The 7863-nt window shown below is 45.9% G+C and overlaps 1 protein-coding gene across 1 annotated transcript in view; it reads left to right on the forward strand.

Annotated features, from left to right (window-relative positions):
• Positions 1–6303, forward strand: part of LOC125716779 (leucine-rich repeat transmembrane neuronal protein 4) — a 105418-nt gene extending 99115 nt beyond the window's left edge. Inside the window, exon 4 of the transcript XR_007384404.1 lies at positions 6180–6303. The gene's annotated coding sequence lies outside the window, so the exon portion shown is untranslated. The remainder of the gene's footprint in view (positions 1–6179) is intronic.
• The last annotated feature ends 1560 nt before the right edge of the window (positions 6304–7863 follow it).

Here is a 7863-nt window from a genome sequence, read left to right on the forward strand (position 1 = left end):
ATATACTCTGTGGCATCATAACTGCCCCAGCTGCCTGACACCTGGCCCACCTCCCCTCACGCCCCCCGCGGAGGCACTCTCATCCGTCACGCAGTTGGGTGTGCTGCATTGCAGCATGAGGGCCGAGTCTGGCTGCGCAGGTTTTGCATGTCATGCAGGGCCGCGCTCTGCTGCACAACACTGCACCTTGTGGCGGGCTGTACACACAGCACATTTATTAGAATGTCTTTGTATGTGTGTGTCTGTGTGTGTTTGTGTGTGTGTGTAGATCCTACACCGGCATCTCGCCCATGGTGTCTCCTGCATCATGCCATTTGCTTCCTAAGATTGGCTCCTGCCTCACCCTATCATTGCCTTAGATGGATGGATGGATGGATGGATGGATGGATGGATGGATGGATGTCAGGTCAGGTCGGGAAGCATTCACTGGTGAAGCACGTTGTCACACTCACCACACGACTAAACACGATATTGTCCCACCCTGCGGAAATGGCTGTATATCTACCAATGGATGGATGGATGGATGGATGGATGGATGGATGGATGGATGGATGGATGGGAAACAAGATTAAACATTGGGCAGGACTACCAACCACCCGAATACAATTCTAGAGCACAGATGGTCCGGAAAATCCCATAGACAAGGTACATGACAAAGGGTAGGGTGGGTATGGTGGAATCTTAACAGCCTACCTTTGGGGACGAGTGCTGAGATGAATGAAGCACTTCAGGAGAATGGAGAGGAAAAAATACAGATGAAAATAACCGCACTACACGATCTCAAGTAATCTGCCCAAAGTGTACATGAAGCATTTCTAACATGAGAAAGCTCGGTAATCGCTTCTGGGAATTCATCATCACAATTAAACTGAACGATGACTATTTCCAGCCCCAACAGAGTCTTGATGAAGGAACAATAAAACAACAGAGATACTAATGAAGCAGTGTGAAGGTCTGTGTGACGTTTCTCCATCAGCAGAACACAATCAGAAGGATCGTGCTTCACGATCACACAATTTAAAAATGGAATCAGATTTGAATATTGAAGCATTAATGTTCTCAGCTTAGTACACGAATGTGATCTAAATTTTCATATTATGCTTTTTTAATATAGCTGAGAACTGGAAGAGGAGTGGAGGGATTTGCCAGGGCAGGGTACAGTCCAGGGTCAAGCCCCATCCTCCTCTGTAGGAAGTTACTTGTTAATTTGCAGTTAATTGGTTAACGGTCTTTGTTCATTTACACACGTGAAAAGTATAAAATGTATTCTGACTATTCCATTCAGGGTGAGCTTTTGATGATGTGCTGTCAGTGTCATCATTTTAAGCCCAGGGTCACAGGAAAAGTTTTCTGTCCTTAGTGTTCACTCATAGCCCAAGTTTACAGACATGTTTACAATGTCTTTCTTAAGTAGCATAAATCCATGAGATTCATACCTTATTCCACGTAACTGCTGGATGGGTGTCTAATTACATTAATCATGCAGTTAAATGACTATTCCACCCTTTATTACCTGAAGTATTCCTATTTCAGTACCTTGCTTTGAAGCTGACTGTGTTTATTCATTTGCAGGAAAGCTAATTTCCCTCCATAAAATTAATAAAAAAGCAATATTGACAGAATTAAGTGAAAGCATACAAACACACTGTTTTGAGACTATATCTTCAGTTATTGCGTGTATGACCTCTACTGCTTATCGATCGGATATGGGTTTCTATCTTTGCCAAGATCACAGGCTACAAATCACTATGACAAAGATAATAATGATGCTGGTAATAATGATGAAGATAATCATGGTGATGATTATAATGGGTGATCAACATGATGGGCACGATGATGATGATGATGATGGATAAGATAATGAAGATGATGACTAAATTAAAATGGATCCAAGCATGGACTATTTTCCAGTAACAGTAATGCTATAAAATCTTATCTTTGATGTTTCCTTTGCAGCCCTGGCTTAATCACATTTTGACCTTTTCCTGTCATGCTCCACTAAGAATGAGAATGACTAACCCTGTAGACACAGTCTTTCCTTCTTATGATCTTGCAGAGGATTTCAGGGGAAAAAACTAGGCAGCTCACCTAACATCGTATCACGCCTGGGACTGTGCTATTGGACATATGCATCACAGGAAGTCAGACAACACCCCCCACCACCCCCCAGTGGGCTCACACATCCAGGAACCAAGCACACAATCCATCTAAGTAAAAAAAAAAATCCTGGCCAATTCTTGAACAGGATGTTGCTACTTTTGTAAGGGGTCATTCGGTCTGTGCGCAATGGAAATCTTTTAGACAGGTCCTGGCTGGTCTCCTAGAACCTCTTCCTATTCCCCATAAAGCTTGCTACAACAAATGTGTTGTACGTTATTATTGACCCTCCAGCCTCCCAGGGGTACACCGTTATTCTGGTTATCATTGACAGGTTCTCAAATGCATCCCATCATGTGTGTCATATCAGAGGTAAGGACAGAGGCGAAGGCAGGCGTGGGGAAAACCATAGCGGGCTTTATTAAATTAGCTTGTAGGCTGGGCAAAAGGAAAATGGACCACAAGGGGTCAAAACAGGGTAGGAAGGATCAGGCGAGAGCACAGGACATAAGGCACACTGGGGGGGCACAAACGGGCGGCAATATCAATGACCAGACTGGGGAGCACAAGCCAGGGAGACACTATATACACCATTGACGAGAGATTAAATGAGAGGCACCTGGGGTGATCCACACAAGGGCTGTAACGAGAGGCAAGATTAAACAAGTAACAGGTGTGGTTCATTACAGCCACACAACATAGAGAACAAGGGGGAAGGGATGCAGGGCGTGACAATGCACCACTGAAGAAACTAACCAGCGGCTTGGAAAGACCAGAAGCCCTGTTCCGAAATGTCTCCCAGCACTTCCGCCTTCCATTGGACATAGTGTCAGATTGCGGCACCCAATTTACATCAGATGTCGGGAAGGTATTTTGGAATTGGAAATATAAATCAATGTCTCACCTCCATCATCTGCAGTTCACTGGTCAGGGAGAGAGGCTTCGCCGGGAGAATGGCAGGTTTCTTTGGCCCTGCTGCAGCAGTTCCCATTGCTATTGGAGCTGCTATCTTACTACGGCTGAATGTGCTGAAGCCTCTCAATAATGTTTCTATGGGACTAACCCAATTCCAGTGTGTTCCAGGGTACCAGCTGCCATTGTTTTTATAGTCAAGCGAGCCCTCTGAGGTCCCTGCCAAGGATGAATGGATGAGACACAGCGAGGGCAGACCTTTGCCATAGACAAGTCGTTCACTTCTACCCAGGTCAAAAGGTCTGGCAATTCCTGGAAGACCTACAACTGAAAGTTCCCCTAAAGAAGTTAATTGGCCCTTTAAAGGCTATTAGAAAAGTAAGCCCTTGTGTTGTATTATCAAAAGCCACTCTTTGATTATAGGATATCACCCTCATTTCAGGTGTGATTTCTAAAGCCAACATCCCCCTCAGTCAGAGTCCCCAGATCCAAAGTAATACTTCCTCTTCTCATCATAGATGGCTCCCCTGGTTACCAGTTCCATTCCCTCCCAGACTATAGGTTTAGAGACTATATTAACTGGTGAACTAGGAATAAAACATATATGAGAAGTGCTTGTGGGTGCAATCAAGACACTCACTGATGACTTTCACTATGATCACCCCTACTATCGTGCTCCTAGGCCCAGAGCCCAACTATAACATTGAGGGGTTCATAGCTTCAAGAGCTATCGGTCACACCCGAGGATTCCTCTCTCCCCCACCAAAGGTCCTCATCATTCACATACTAATCCCCATGGCTACAGTTCATTACCCTACCCTGTCCCTTGTTGTCCTTAATTTACTTCAGCATATAGCATACACGCTCTCCCCCCTCAGTTCCCCGCAGTCTTATTTGTCTAGTCACAGCAGTTCTAAACAGTTAATTCAATTCAATTCAGTTGTATTTATGTAGTGGTTTTAACAAGGGGCTTTTTCACAAAGCACTTTAGAGAATCCCAGGCCCAAAGTCCCTAGATGGAAAAACTGAGGTAACGGTGGTAAAGAAAGACTCCTTCAGAGGAAGAAAGAAATCTTGGGAGGAACCACGGAATCAAGACTCAAGGGGAAGCTCATCCTTTTCTGGCTGCCACCAGGCAGGACAAGTTTCCATAATTTAGTGCAAGGTAATTGTAGAAAGATAGGAGGAGGTACGCAGCGGCCTATTCAGTTCAGGAGCCTCTAGGCAACATCAGTGTTGTCCCCACTTCTGCCCTCACTCCCCAAAAATGACACAACAATAAATGACAAAACTATTAAATATTAGTGAGTATAAAATAATTTCTAGTCAAAGTCAAGGTGAATATGACGCTACATCCAACAAGAGCAATCACATCATAACAGCAAACGGCAAGCTTGCACTCTCACATCAGTAACCAGTAACCAGTAGGAGCTCAACAGAGAGCTCATTGAATAAACGCATCTAAGCAGCAGTGCCCTTAAAGCATTACACTGCGATCCAGTGTGTGTCAACTGCACCCACAATTACCATAGATACCATATATAACTTTACAGAGAGGGGCAAATTCCAAAAAAATATGAGATAGGTTCGTACTATTAGGATGTTTTCTTCCATACTTTACTGGCAGAAAACTCATTGGTCAGGCTCATAAAATCCATTATATGAAGGAAACAGAGCATACATATACCTACCAGAAAATACACAGTGGTACAAAAAGAGTGCAAAAAAAGAGATACATTTAGAATGGGTCTCCCCATTCAGTTTTAACCAATCAGCAACTTGCGAACAAATAAATGACCAATAATAGATCATTTAAAAAAATATATTATTGAAAAAATAGATGGTCAATAGGGATTCCCTGATCACTCTCAGCTCCTATACTGCCGCCTTGGCAAGCCTGTTTAGCCCCTGCAGGCAGGCAGAAGCAATATGAGGCAGGCAGGCAGCCAAAAATGCAGCCGAGGCAAACAGGCAGGTGAGGTGGCTAAGGCAAAGGGCGAGTAGGCGGCATGCCTTAAGCTGGTGGGAGGCATGCAAAAAGTCGAGCTGGGCACTGGGCAGGCAGGGTCCTCAACCTCAGCCCAGGAGGGAGAAGGGGATGAGGAAAGTCCATCAGCAAATGTGGGACAGAAAAGTGACAATGTGAGACAGCAGGGTGAGTGCAATAAATAACGCGCATGGCTGCAGAACCAGGAAGGAGGGGCAGGTGAGAACATAGGCAAGAGGAATCCCCGAATGCCTGCACTCCATTGGCACGAGGCCACATGGGAAGCAGGCGTCACAGCCTTTCTGAAGCTCATGTACAAAGTCGATGGAGCCCAGTACTGCACCTCAGATTACAGCTGGGCCTGAGTAGCTAGTGTCACCCTAAGTTAAAATAAATAAGTATGAAGTGAGCTAAGACAGAGAGGTTAAGAGTGAGCCTGTATCCCGCACGTTTGCTGGAAGGCTGTTCAACAGCTGTGGAGCTCAGTAGGAGAATGCTCTGCGGCTCAAGCTAGTTCTTTCCACTCTGGGAGCTGCATTACGTTCACATGTAATTATTTGGTTGAAACTTTTATCCAAAGAGATGTACAAGTGAGACAAATGGCGCATTGCGAGCATGCAGCTATGCGATGCCATCAAAACACAGCAAGAACCTATGACAGATATACAAATCAAAGAAAGTGCAAAAGCGAGAGCAGGTACATTGCATAAGACTCACACCCTGCATTCCTGCCCTCTTGTTCTCTGCCTAGTGTGGCTCTAGTGAGCCACACCTGTTACTTGTTTTGTCTTTATTTCAACCCTCATGTGGATCACTCTACCTGCTCCTCATCTTCTCCCTTGTCAATCATATATAAGAGTGCCTCCAGTCCTAGGCACCCAAGTCCTGTCATTGACATCAAGCCTGAGTCCTTCCTTTACTAGTGTTCCCCCTTTTTGGACCCCTTGTGCTCTCTTTTGTTTCTTGGCCCTTTGAATAAAGGTTGGTTTGGCTGCTCCCATGCCTGGTCCTGACTCCTTGCTTCCTGACCCATGACAGAATGACCAGACTCAGGAAGCTACACAGTAGCGTACCCAGAGAGCCACTTGTTCTCTGGGTCTCTGCGTGCTCGCTCTCTCTGGTTGCCAGCCTGCAGCCCCCACCCAATGTGGTTCATGGAGATCCCTCTCATTTACCCCCTCAGCAACAGTGACTTGGAGGCCTCCAGGTCGCCCTCTTCATGGTCCTCGGATGTTCCACCAGCAGCTGCTTCATCGATTCATGATGGCGTCTGCTACATCTCCAGTCGGTGCCATGGTGTCTGTCCCATCTCCCGCAGGTCACTGCCTGATGAACGTCCGATCCCTGGGCTGCCACCAGCCTGGAAAGGAGAGACCCAAGCAAGACCCAGCCAGGAGCAGAAGGCAGCGTCTCTGTGTTCAGGAGAAGACGACAAGGACACATCATCTGGACCAACCGTGAAGACGCTGATCCCCCCAGCACCTGAGACCTGATGGCAGCTGCCTTCAGGAGAGACCCCTCTGCACTCTCTAGCTCCAGCCTGGAGGTCCTGGTGGTGCCCTTGCAGATCATCCTTGCCCTGCCATCCAGGAGGTACTTTTTCCCTCCTGTTTTGCGGGCCCCCTGGCACCACCCGACCACACAGCTCCCTCAACAACTTCCAGCCCCAACCCTGCTGTGCCTCAGTACCACCCAACCATGCAGTTCCTTCAAAGTCACCCTGTCCCACTGAGACTCAGGAGAGCCCACGTCCCTGGGTCATTGCCCCGTTTCCCAGGGTCTGAGGGTCCCCCTTGCCGAGCCCCATTCCCAAAAGCCCTTCCTTTGAATTAGTTCCCTTGCCTTGTCCCATTTTCCTTTCCCCTGTAGCCCTACCTGGTGCCCCTGACCTGGATGTTCCTACATTTTTCCACCGTGTTCCTGTCTGTCCGGCCTGTTTTCCCTGATGCACCTTGCTCTGCCTATGTCCACTTCCTGGCCCTGGTAGTACCTTGTCTGCCCAGTGTGTTGCCCCACAGAGTGTCCAGGAACTAAACTGGAACTAAAATATCTCAAAATTACTCAGGGACAGGCCAAAGCTTTTTAGGTTGGTAGTAGTAATTTAATAGCAATATAAAAATTAACAGGAAGCCAATATAGCAATGACAAATAAGTCCTACTGTATATGATCACATTTCCAGTCTGCATCAACTGAAGTGTTTTTAAGGACCCAGAGGTACATGCACACCCACAAAATAGAGCATTTCACGAGTCCAGTCAGGAACTTATAAAGGCATGGTTTCATTTTTCCACATCATGGTTGGACAGTTACTGAGTTTGATACTGAATTTGACCCCTGCCATTCTCATTTGACAGTGCCTTTTGGATCTCACCCCAATTACCAGACATCTTCATTCCATTACCACTTCTCCCTGTATATGAGCATAAACCGATGTTTATCTGATCTGTTTTTATGAGTTTTTGTATCGGTTATTGAGCAGTCATATTCAATTATGCACCTGAATTCTACCACAGTGTTTGATCACCCTGTTGTCACACTTTTGATGTCTTCAGGTAAACTTACGTGCATTTGTGGTTCCCACTGCCACAATTATTACAGAAAGTCTGTGGTCTTACAGGTATGCTGTGTACCATGCAATGACAGAGGCACACTACCTAGGCAGACAATTAATACTGCTTTAAAATGACAAAAGGGAGTGGATCGCAAATAACCGTGTGCAAATTGACCTGTATAAATGTCAAATAATGAACTAACACACATTAGAGATAATGAGAGAATTCACAAATTGAAAATGTCCTGCCAGTAGTACTTGGTCCTTCGATGTTACTTCATTAACCCTTGTGAACATTCCAGTAATGTTTTCAAC

This window comes from Brienomyrus brachyistius, chromosome 2 (assembly GCF_023856365.1).
Source record: "Brienomyrus brachyistius isolate T26 chromosome 2, BBRACH_0.4, whole genome shotgun sequence".
Classification (NCBI taxonomy): Eukaryota; Metazoa; Chordata; class Actinopteri; order Osteoglossiformes; family Mormyridae; genus Brienomyrus; species Brienomyrus brachyistius.